The 13,009-nt window shown below is 43.2% G+C and overlaps 1 protein-coding gene across 3 annotated transcripts in view; it reads right to left on the bottom strand.

The window, feature by feature from the left end:
• Nucleotides 1-13,009, bottom strand: part of PDE1A (phosphodiesterase 1A) — a 557,427-nt gene that overhangs the window by 23,835 nt on the left and 520,583 nt on the right. The window lies entirely within an intron of this gene.

Here is a 13,009-nt window from a genome sequence, read left to right as displayed (position 1 = left end):
TATGCGATGCCTTTGCACTTCTGGGGGGGGGGGCGGCACTGACATGCGGGGCAGACTAGCCCTGTGCTGGGCGCCCCCCCGCAAGTCAGTGTGAATGATCGTAGCTGTGCTAAATTTAGCACATCTACAATCAACTCGGAATGACCCCCATAGTGTATAAGGTATTAACTCAGATTAATGTGAATAAAGGTCCTCTGCCTGATGCCATCCATCTGAGGCTCTTTAAAGAGTTTAGCTCCATTTAGCTCTGCAACATTCAGACTATTATTTTTGGTCTCTATTATTTTTATTCTCTTGTGTATAACCTGATGCCAGTGGATTAACAAGATGCAGATGGAACACGTTCTTTCTTTTTTATGATATATGAATAAATGATTGTCCTGGAAACTACAAACAAAAAAGTTTGACCTCAATACTACAGAAGAGATTTATTTTTGGAATATGTTTCAAAGAGGCAAACTGTATATCAGTAGCCAAGGTTAGTAAATGTTTTGTACGCTAGATGGATGTGAGCTACTAAACGTCTCTATTCACTTGAGAATGGACTGCAGTGAGTCATTTTAAATGGTATCCGCTCACTATCTCGACATTCAGAATGTCTACATGTTTTGAAGATTGACAGTCATAATGTCAACAAGGTCAAAATGTCAACATGTTACATGGGGACGCAGTTAGCTGACCGGCGCTCGGGATCCTGGCGGTCAGCATGCCATTGTTGGAATCCCGAACGATAGAAATGTCAACACACGGAATGCTGACCAACAGGTTCTATTCCCACTCGACACCCATAGAGTGGGAACAGAACCTGTGGCGAGTGCAGCGAGCCACCAAGCATGCTGCGTGGCGAGCCCGCAAGGGGCTTAGTTGCGCTCGCCCCCCCCCCCCCTCACCTGCCGGCATTCTGCTGCTGGGATTCCAGCAGCCGGTAACGCATTCCCAACCCGTTACATGTTGCCAATCAGAATGTCTAAAGCAAATTAGTACTATATTTAGATTTAGGCTTAAATAGAAAAAAAATATATGTTGACATTTTGACTCATGACATGTTGACCATGTCAGCATTTGCGGATATTGAAATTTTTTCCATGCCGACATTCTGTCAGCATTCGGAACATGTTGACATTTGACGTCCACATTTGACGTCGGGCAGTACGGATGGTGTAATGGTTAGCATTACTGCCTCACAGCACTGAGGTCATGGGTTCAAATCCCACCATGGCCCTAACTATGTGGGGTTTGTATATTCTCCCCGTACTTGCGTGGGTTTCCTCTGGGTACTCCGTTTTCCTCCCACAATCCAAAAATATACTGGTAGGTTAATTGGCTCCCAACAAAAATTAACCCTAGCGTGAATGTGTGTGCATGTACATGTGATAAGGAATATAGATTGTAAGCTCCACTGGGGCAGGAACTAGAGATGTGCACCGGAAATTTTTCGGGTTTTGTGTTTTGGTTTTGGATTTGGTTCCGCGGCCGTGTTTTGGATTCGGACGCGTTTTGCCAAAACCTCCCTGAAATTTTTTTGTCGGATTCGGGTGTGTTTTGGATTCGGGTGTTTTTTTACAAAAAACCCTCAAAAACAGCTTAAATCATAGAATTTGGGGGTCATTTTGATCCCATAGTATTATTAACCCCAATAACCATAATTTACACTCATTTTCAGTCTATTCTGAACACCTCACAATATTATTTTTAGTCCTAAAATTTGCACCGAGGTCGCTGGATGGCTAAGCTAAGCGACACAAGTGGCCGACACAAACACCTGGCCCATCTAGGAGTGGCACTGCAGTGTCAGGCAGGATGGCACTTCAAAAAAATAGTCCCCAAACAGCACATGATGCAAAGAAAAAAAGAGGCGCACCAAGGTTGCTGTGTGACTAAGCTAAGCGACACAAGTGGCCGACACAAACACCTGGCCCATCTAGGAGTGGCACTGCAGTGTCAGACAGGATGGCACTTCAAAAAAATTGTCCCCAAACAGCACATGATGCAAAAAAAAAAAAAAAAGAGGCGCATCAAGGTCGCTGTGTGACTAAGCTGAGCGACACAAGTGGCCGACACAAACACCTGGCCCATCTAGGAGTGGCACTGCAGTGTCAGGCAGGATGGCACTTCAAAAAAATAGTCCCCAAACAGCACATGATGCAAAGAAAAAAAGAGGCGCACCAAGGTCGCTGTGTGACTAAGCTAAGCGACACAAGTGGCCGACACAAACACCTGGCCCATCTAGGAGTGGCACTGCAGTGTCAGACGGGATGGCACTTCAAAAAAATAGTCCCCAAACAGCACATGATGCAAAGAAAAAAAGAGGCGCACCAAGGTCGCTGTGTGACTAAGATGAGCGACACAAGTGGCCGACACAAACACCTGGCCCATCTAAGAGTGGCACTGCAGTGTCAGACAGGATGGCACTTCAAAAAAATTGTCCCCAAACAGCACATAATGCAAAGAAAAAAAGAGGTGCACCAAGGACGCTGTGTGACTAAGCTAAGCGACACAAGTGGCCGACACAAACACCTGGCCCATCTAGGAGTGGCACTGCAGTGTCAGGCAGGATGGCACTTCAAAAAATTGTCCCCAAACAGCACATGATGCAAAGAAAAAAAGAGGCGCACCAAGGTCGCTGTGTGACTAAGCTAAGCGACACAAGTGGCCGACACAAACACCTGGCCCATCTAGGAGTGGCACTGCAGTTTTCTAGCGAGAGGATGAGTGCTTCCATCCTCATGTGAAGCTAAACCACTAGCCATGAACATAGGCCAGGGCCTCAGCCGTTCCTTGCCACTCCGTGTCGTAAATGGCATATTGGCAAGTTTACGCTTCTCCTCAGACACTTTCAATTTAGATTTTTGGGTCATTTTACTGAACTTTTGTTTTTTGGATTTTACATGCTCTCTACTATGACATTGGGCATCGGCCTTGGCAGACGACGCTGATGGCATTTCATCATCTCGGCCATGACTAGTGGCAGCAGCTTCAGCACGAGGTGGAAGTGGATCTTGATCTTTCCCTACTTTACCCTCCACATTTTTGTTCTCCATTTTTTAATGTGTGGAATTATATGCCAGTATCAATAGCAATGGCCTACTACTATATATACTGCGCACAACTGAAATGCACCACAGGTATGGATGGATAGTATACTTGATGACACAGAGGTAGGTAGAGCAGTGGCCTTCCGTACCGTACTGCTATATATACTGGTGGTCACTGTCAGCAAACTGCAAAACTAAAATGCACCACAGGTATAGAATCTAGATGGATAGTATACTTGACGACACAGAGGTAGGTAGTGCAGTGGCCTTCTGTACCGTACTGCTATATATACTGGTGGTCACTGTCAGCAAACTGCAAAACTAAAATGCACCACAGGTATAGAATCTAGATGGATAGTATACTTGACGACACAGAGGTAGGTAGAGCAGTGGCCTTCCGTACCGTACTGCTATATATACTGGTGGTCACTGTCAGCAAACTGCAAAACTAAAATGCACCAGAGGTATAGAATCTAGATGGATAGTATACTTGACGACACAGAGGTAGGTAGAGCAGTGGCCTTCCGTACCGTACTGCTATATATACTGGTGGTCACTGTCAGCAAACTGCAAAACTAAAATGCACCACAGGTATAGAATCTAGATGGACAGTATACTTGACGACACAGAGTTAGGTAGAGCAGTGGCTTTCCGTACCGTACTGCTATATATACTGGTGGTCACTGTCAGCAAACTGCAAAACTAAAATGCACCACAGGTATAGAATCTAGATGGATAGTATACTTGACGACACAAAGGTAGGTAGAGCAGTGGCCTTCCGTACCGAACTGCTATATATACTGGTGGTCACTGTCAGCAAACTGCAAAACTAAAATGCACCACAGGTATAGAATCTAGATGGATAGTATACTTGACGACACAGAGGTAGGTAGAGCAGTGGCCTTCCGTACCGTACTGCTATATATACTGGTGGTCACTGTCAGCAAACTGCAAAACTAAAATGCACCACAGGTATAGAATCTAGATGGATAGTATACTTGACGACACAGAGGTAGGTAGAGCAGTGGCCTTCTGTACCGTACTGCTATATATACTGGTGGTCACTGTCAGCAAACTGCAAAACTAAAATGCACCACAGGTATAGAATCTAGATGGATAGTATACTTGACGACACAGAGGTAGGTAGAGCAGTGGCCTTCCGTACCGTACTGCTATATATACTGGTGGTCACTGTCAGCAAACTGCAAAACTAAAATGCACCACAGGTATAGAATCTAGATGGATAGTATACTTGATGACACAGAGGTAGGTAGAGCAGTGGCCTTCCGTACCGTACTGCTATATATACTGGTGGTCACTGTCAGCAAAACTCTGCACTGTACTCCTCCTATATAATACTGCTGGTCCCCAGTCCCCACAATAAAGCAGTGTGAGCACAGATATATGCAGCACACTGAGCACAGATATGGAGCGTTTTTCAGGCAGACAATGTATAATACTGGTGGTCACTGGTCAGCAAAACTCTGCACTGTACTCCTCCTATATAATACTTCTGGTCCCCAGTCCCCACAATAAAGCAGCGTGAGCACAGATATATGCAGCACACTGAGCACAGATATGGAGCGTTTTTCAGGCAGAGAACAGATAAAACTGGTGGTCACTGATCAGCAAAACTCTGCACTGTACTCCTCCTATATAATACAGCTGCTCCCCAGTCCCCACAATTAAGCAATAAGCACAAATATTTGCAGCAACATTAATAAACGGAGAGGACGCCAGCCACGTTCTCTCCCTAACATTTCCAATGCACGAGTGAAAATGGCGGCGACGCGCGGCTCCTTATATAGAATCCGAATCTCGCGAGAATCCGACAGCGAGATGATGACGTTCGGGCGCGCTCGGATTAGCCGAGCCATACGGGAGAATCCGAGTATGCCTCGGACCCGTGTAAAATGGGTGAAGTTCGGGGGGGTTCGGATTCCGAGGAACCGAACCCGCTCATTTCTAGCAGGAACTGATGTGAATGGGCAAATATTCTCTGTAAAGCGCTGCGGAATATGTGTGCGCTATATAAATAACTGGTAGTAATAATAATAATAATAATAATAATAACATTTTCACCGTCGATATTCTGAAAATCGATATATCATACCGCACCCATTATCAATGGTTTTGACAGCAGGAAATGTTGGTAAAGACTCTGGACACTAGATGCATGTGAGCTATACATTTTCTAGTGTCAGGAATGGGTTTCAGTGAACTGTTATCAATTATTAAACCACAAACTGGTCTAGAGTTTCTAATGGAGTTCTGTTCTTGTTCATGGCCAGAAGAAAATAGGGATTGTTATCCACTGTTCTCAATTTTAAAGATGACGCCTAATTTACATAGCTGGACAGACTCTTCGAATTATGTGACATCTTTGAGATAGAGACAGGGTTATGCACTTGGAACTATACATCTCCATGCAACACAGAAGCTAAAATTGAACTAGTTAAATACATTCTTGACAAGGAGGAAGCTAAGGGTACATTTAGACAATAGAGCAATATCATGTAATGCTAGTCTAGGTCAACTAGAGCTACACCATTAATGCCATCTTATGTGCAAGTAATATGTTACCAGACATAATGTATAAATAGGAGATCCAATTCATTAAAAGTACATCCTGTAACTAATAAGTCCTGATGGCAACCATACAATAATCATCATCAGATGAAGACACTAGTTAGGAAAAAAGGCTATCAATGAGGAGACAAAGGGGGAGATTTATACATCTCCTTCTTTATCGCTTTCCACTTGAACTCTCTCCAAGCTTTGATAACTGTATCCCTAAGTTATCACCCTGTATATTTATGTGGCGCCCCCAGTTGGAGCTGCCACGAACTGTAGTGTGACTTTTGTGCCACTTCCCCTACTGAATGCAGCCCTGACTGGACACTATTAAACATGCAGCAGAGAAAGGGTTAACTGTGCCCTGAGTGCTGCTACTGGCACTAGGGCACTGACCAGTCAGCAAGAGGCATATAGGTCTCAGGGAGAGAGCAAGCCAGCTCTCTCTCCCTGGGATGCATACACCTCTTGCTGACTAGTCAGTGTCCTAGTGCCAGGAGCAGCACTCAGGGCACAGTTAACCCTTTCTCTACTGCATGTTTGCTGTGGCAGTTACAGCCGGGTTCGAGGAGTTGGCATTTGGATGACGGCCATCCTTGGGAGTTTTGCTGACAGAAGGAGCTGTGAGACATGTCCGGTGCTTGTGCTGTAATTCCTAGCCAGGGAAGCAGGACAGAGGCGGTTCCCTAGAGTAGGGTAGAGCTGGAGGTTTCAGAACCTGCAGATATTCCAAGAGGTGATGTTGGAGGTGACTGAGTTGGGTCACTGGTCCATGGTAGCTACACTGATTAGAGGCCAGCAGCTGCCAGCAGGGAGGTGTCAAAGGCAGTAGATGATCCCCAAAGGCATTGCTCGTTGTGAGGAGTGACCAGAAGGAGCTGAAACAGACGCACTCATTGGAAAAGGTCTGTAAAAACTGCACACATCTTTACTACCACAGAGCCAATCTGCTGTCAGAGCTAGGCTACATTCAGCCATTCCTTCTGCAAAGAGTGCGCTGCTTAAGTGAACAGTTATAATATATTTAACTTGTGACAAGCACCTGAGCTTTGTGAAAGCAGCTTGTTAAAACAGAGGGAACATTCGGTCACTATGCAGTTGTCACTTGAGACCAGTCTAACCCTTGTATCCCAGGTTAGTAGTACTGCTGCACTAATCATGTACCACCAGCTTCTTCAGAGATAGAGGGGTCTATTCATGAAGCAGCGAAAAAATGTGGAGAAGTGAGCCAATGGAGAAGTTGCCCATGGAAACCAATCAGCTGCTCTGTATGATTCTATAGTATGCAAATTATAAAAAATGTTACTTCAATGCTGATTGGCTGCCATGGGCACCTTTTACACTGGCTCACTTGTCCACACTTTTCACTGCTTCATGAATAGACCCCAGAGAGAGAGAGGTAAAGTGTTCATAACTGTGAAATGCAGCTCTTTCACCATTAATTGGCAGGCGTATTTTGCAAGCTACTGGATGTGTCCAGACCAAGTGTTACAGTTATAGACAGTTATTGCCCAGTAAAACTGCGCGATTACCACAGACAGCATTCATTAAGGACTTATTGCTTAAAAAGTAGCTAGTATAATCTTCAGCTAGCTACATTTAGCCTCTTATTACGTTTATTTGGCAACATTCATCAAAGACTTTTAATAACTGAGCTCAAAGGATCGACCTGGTTTGGAAAGTGCACTATAAACTCCACTTTCTATAGCATATAGAGGTTATGGGCCTTAAATCGCAGACTAAATTGTAAATGGCTGTTGTGTTTAACTGTATATTTTAGACTAAGATTGTTAGTTATAGACATTGTGTATTGTAATTTGTATTTTATGTATGTCAAAGATATAACCGAGAAATCTACTATGAATATAAGTATTGTTGCTTGTAATAACTTATTTAAAGTTCTTACATAAGAAAAAAACATTGACAAAGTGTTCCAGGTTAATAAAAATTCTGTAAGGCAACTGTGTAATTCATGTCTGGGTGCAATACATTTTAAATTGAATTATGATACAGCCATGTAACCTGCGTCCTGGAGGACTCTTATCTCCCAGTCTATGGTAAGGATTAGTGGACCTAATTCAGACTTGATCATGGCAGCAAATTTGTTAGCAGTTGGGCAAAACCATGTGCACTGCAGGGGAGGTAGATATAACATCTGTAGAGAGAGTTAGATTTGGGTGGGGTGTGTTCAAACTGAAATCTAAATTGCAGTGTAAAAATAAAGCAGCAGGTATTTACCATGCACAGAAACAAAATAACCCACCCAAATCTAACTCTCTCTGCACATGTTATATCTGCCCCCCCTGCAGTGCACATGGTTTTGCCCATCTGCTAACAAATTTGCTGCTACGATTAACTCTGAACTACCCCCAGTGATTGGTATATCCCAGACTTGAGTTAAGTATCACGTGAAATTTAATCTGCAGGTAAATATCTAGAGGATTCTGTAGGGGAATGGGAGCCAGTGTAGATTTTGTCGAAGGGGAGTGGCAGAAGTGGAGCGGCGGGAGAGGAAGATGAGCCTAGCTGCGGAGTTGAGGACAGATTGGAGGGGAGCGATGTGGGAGCAAGTGAGGCCAGTGAGGAGCACATTGCAGTAGTCGAGTCGTGAGATGACCAGTGAGTGGATGATAAGTTTAGTTGCACTCTGGGAGAGAAATGGCCTGATGCGAGCAATGTTGCGTAGCTGGAACCGACAAGATTGCGCCAGAGCTTGGATGTAGGGTGAAAAGGAGAGGGAGGAGTCAAGAGTGACGCCCAGGCAGCGGAGTTGGGGAACGGGGGAGATGATAGTGTTGTCAACAGTGATAGAGATATTTGTAGGAGGTGTTGCTCTGGCTGGGGGTACAGAAAAATAACTGCTGCTTTGAATGTCCCAATGAGCACAGTGGCCTCCATCATCCGTAAATGGAAGAAGTTCGGAACCACCAGGGCTCTTCATAGAGCTGGCCGGCTGTGTAAACTGAGTGATCGGGGGAGAAGGGCCCTAGTCAGGGAGGTGACCAAGAACCCGATGCTCACTCTGTCAGAGTTACAGCATTCCTCTGTGGAGAGAGGAGAACCTTCCAGAAGGACAACCATCTCTGCAGCAATCCACCAATCAGGCCTGTATGGTAGAGTGACCAGACGGAAGCCACTCCTTAGTAAAAAGCACATGGCAGCCTGCCTGGAGTTTGCCAAAATGCACCTGAAGAACTCTTAGACCACGAGAAAAAAATTATCTGGTTTGATGAGATAAAGATTGAACTCTTTGGTGTGAATGCCAGGCGTCATGTTTGCAGGAAACCAGGCACCGCTCATCACCAGGCCAATACTATCCCTACAGTGAAGCATGGTGGTGGCAGCATCATGCTGTGGGGATGTTTTTTAGTGGCACAAACTGGGAGACTAGTCAGGATAGCGGGAAAGAGGAATGCAGCAATGTACAGAGACATCCTGGATGAAAACCTGCTCCATAGCACTCTTGATCTCAGACTGGGGCGACGGTTCATCTTTCAGCAGGTTAACGACCTTAAGCACACAGCCAAGATATCAAAGGAGTGGCTTCAGGACAACTCTGTGAATGTCCTTGAGTGGCCCAGCCAGAGCCCAGACTTGAATCTGATTGAACATCTCTGGAGAGATCTGAAAATGGCTGTGCACCGACGCTTCCCATCCGACCTGATGGAGCTTGAGAGGTGCTGCAAAGAGAAAAAGACGAAACTGCCCAAAGATAGGTGTGCCAAGCTTGTGGCATCGTATTCAAAAAGACTTGAGGCTGTAATTGCTGCCAAAAGTGCATCAACAAAGTATTGAGCAAAGGCTGTGAATGCTTATATACATGTGATTTCTTAGTTTTTTATTTTTAATAAATTTGCAAAAATCGCATTGTCATTATGGGGTACTGTGTGTAGAATTTTAAGGCAAAAAAAATGAATTTATTTCAGATTGGAATAAGGCTGTAACATAAGAAAATGTGAAAAAATTGAAGCGATGTGAATACTTTCCAGATGCACTGTATGTATACGTATATATACATACACATACACATACACATACACACAGTGCTATTTTTCAGCAGGTGTCAGCAGGAATTCAGTTCCTGAATCTCTCATTGGCATAAATGTATTTTCCATAAGATAAGTTTATTTTGCCTTACAAGGAAGCTGCCATGAGTAAAACACAAATTTAAGAATAGTTCTCCCATTTCAAATTAGGTAAAATGTCAATTGAGGATCAACCTCGTTCCAGTCGACCGTCGACCACCCAAACTGATGAAAATGTGACGAAAATTCTTCAAGCCATTCTGAAGTATCGCTGTTGGACCACTGACACTGGTCACCATTGACACAAGCAAAACCTCACAGAAGCATGTGAATCAGCCATCACAAATATAGGCGAAAAAGGGAATAACTCGTTGGGTACCCCCTCGTATGTATATATATATATATATATATATATATATATAACACTGGTGCAGCATTTCAAGCATACAAGAAGCATTACAGTTGGCAAAAGTTGTAGTCAGTCGACTGCAACTTTTGCTGGACATCTTCCACTTTCAAAGTGAAGTAGGGGGTAATTCAGACCTGATCACTAGGGTGCGCTCGCCACACTTCGGGCTGCGCTTGCGACAAGTTATATTTTCCCTCTATGGGTGTCATGGACCTCCATAGAGGGAGAAAAGCCTGTAGCGCCGGAATTCCGGCGGTGGTATTTCACCACTAGTCGAGATTCTGGCGTCGGCATTGTGACATCCGGGAACCTTGACTAGCAGTGTTGTAACCGCATCCCATGCCTTCCTGCAGAACCAACTTGTGGAGGACATCACCTATAACATCCCCCTTTTTTTTACCATTCACCGGTACTCAGCTGCCACTAGGCCTTCATCTCTAAGTAGTGAAGGTTCAAGGTCATAGAAACATTTACAGGTTGAGTATCGCTTATCCAAAATGCTTGGGACCGGAAGTATTTTGGATATCGGATATTTCCGTATTTTGGAATAATTGCATACCATAATGAGATATCATGGTGATGGGACCTAAGTCTAAGTACACAATTCATTTATGTTTCATATACACCTTATACACACAGCCTGAAGGTCATTTAATACAATATTTTAAATAACTTTGTGTATTAAACAAAGTTTGTGTACACTGAGCCATCAGAAAACAAAGGTTTCACTATCTCACTCTCACTCAAAAAATACCGTATTTCGGAATATTCCGTATTTTGGAATATTTGGATATGGGATACTCAACCTGTATTTAAAGGGAGCGGGACACTTCAGAATGACTGATTGACAGTAGGAACTAATAGCACTAGCTAAATGCACCATTTAGCTTGATGCTGCTAAAAACTAAACGCACTAGCTGAATGCTGACTAAATAGGAATAACTAAATAATGCTAAAACTATTTATAAAAACCATCTAAACAGATCTTCAGAATAGCTCTAGTATTTTACTCTGAAGAGCATGCTACCAGGTTTTCTGTAATGCACAGACAATTGCACTGTAGAGAAATGCTGGACAGATTTTCCAAACACCACAGGTAATTTGCACAGTAGATAAATGATGACAGGTAACAGGTTTTCTGAATAGCACAGATAACTATGGTTGAGAAATGCTAGCCAGATCCAAAAGACAGGTAATTTTCACAGCAAAGAAATAATAGGCAGATCTTCTGAATAGACCAGATTAGTTATACTGTAGAAACATGCTGACAGGACTCCTATATAACACAAGTCATTGAACAATAAAGAAACGCTAGGCAGATCCTCTGAGTGACCCTGATTAGTTCCACTCTGGAGACATGCTGGCAAACCTTTCAAATAGCACAGGTAAATGAACTCCTCTGAGCTGCACAGAGCGGGTATCCAAGTAATCATCAGGACTGACAGAATCAGACTGATTATAACCCATATAGGAATGTCAAAAAAATTAAAATTCTGATAAGGACTAAACAGCCAATCTCCACTAGCCCAGAGCTCAAACTAGCCTGTGAACTATTCTGCAGCAATCAAGAGTCAGAACACAACCCAGTATGAGAACATTTAGTTTGCACAGCTGACTGGTTGTCAGGAGACTGACTGAAGCTAACAGATCTCCTCTCAACAAGCGCTGCTGAACTGTGCTTATTCTGGAATCTAACAACTTTTCCTTTTTACAAGTTTTATTAAATCTTGCCAACAGTATTTAAAGTTCAATTACTATGAAAACTTGTGATAACCTGGACTTTCTCTCTGTGAGTGCCGGTGAGAAAACATCATCTTTTAAGTAATTGGAGAAAATGTCAGTCACAGCTGCTGCCTCTGCAAAAGCTTAAATTATAATATGCAAATGATTGTTGCTATCTGGCAGGGTTCGGTATATTTGTTAGACATTCACAATGCCACAATTTATTATGTCAACATGGTTGTAATGTCAACACTGCCAACATTCATTGGGTGGTATTCAATTCTTTTCACCCCCTTCCACACCCATTCTGTTTCTGCTAACGGGCTTGGTATAATCATTTCAGCTTGCTAACCCCGGAGAAGCGAGGGCGTCCAACCCTTTATGTGCGATAATGGGGAACACTTTAGAATGGAGATTGGGTGTGATATATCATTTGAATACCTCCCATAATGTTGACATTGACCATGTCAACCTTCAGCACTGACAGTAAACCTATTGGTAACTGAAACACTAATGTCTAACCCTAACTCTAACCCCACCTCATGGAAATGTTGACATTATGACATTATTGACATTTCCAAAGTTGGTATTTTGTCGACATTTTGCAGATGTCAATATCAATGATGTCAACATTTTAACCAGTGCTGACGGCACTGTTAATTTCAACCTCATAAATGGTGACGGTCCTGACTGCATACCATCTGGCAGGTATTTTTGACCAGCTTGGTTGATAAAATTAGGACTTGGCATACATGTCAATAAAAGAGCCAAAATGCCAGGAAAGGTTGAAACCATAAGTCAAGTCTGTGAACATTTACTATTGGCAGTATAATTTGTAGAACTTACAATAGGTTAATAATATCTGACTAGCTTTAGTTATTTGATTTGATTTGGAAAAGTCGATATGTGCGACATCTGATCTGAGCTGTTTGCAATCCAGACTTCATGACGTGTAAAACCAGCCAGCTACCAGCAGAATGAAACTTTCTGTCTTACTTTGGAATTATTAAAATTGGCTTGTACATTGGCAACCATATCATAATAATACTAAATACACATGTTAGGCAACGGACTGCAATCATACCACATGCTGGCTTTGTTACGGGACACAAGATTGGTCTACATCTTACTTAGGTGCACATGCTTAGCAAATTTTTCCTATTAGATGGTTGAGATGTCAACCCTCCAAATGCCTAACAAGTATACCGCGGCACGTGGCCAAACCATAGCGGTAAAAAGATTTG

The sequence above is a fragment of the Pseudophryne corroboree genome, chromosome 7 (genome assembly GCF_028390025.1).
Source record: "Pseudophryne corroboree isolate aPseCor3 chromosome 7, aPseCor3.hap2, whole genome shotgun sequence".
NCBI classification, from domain to species: Eukaryota; Metazoa; Chordata; class Amphibia; order Anura; family Myobatrachidae; genus Pseudophryne; species Pseudophryne corroboree.
This window is presented reverse-complemented; position numbering and strand designations above follow the sequence as displayed.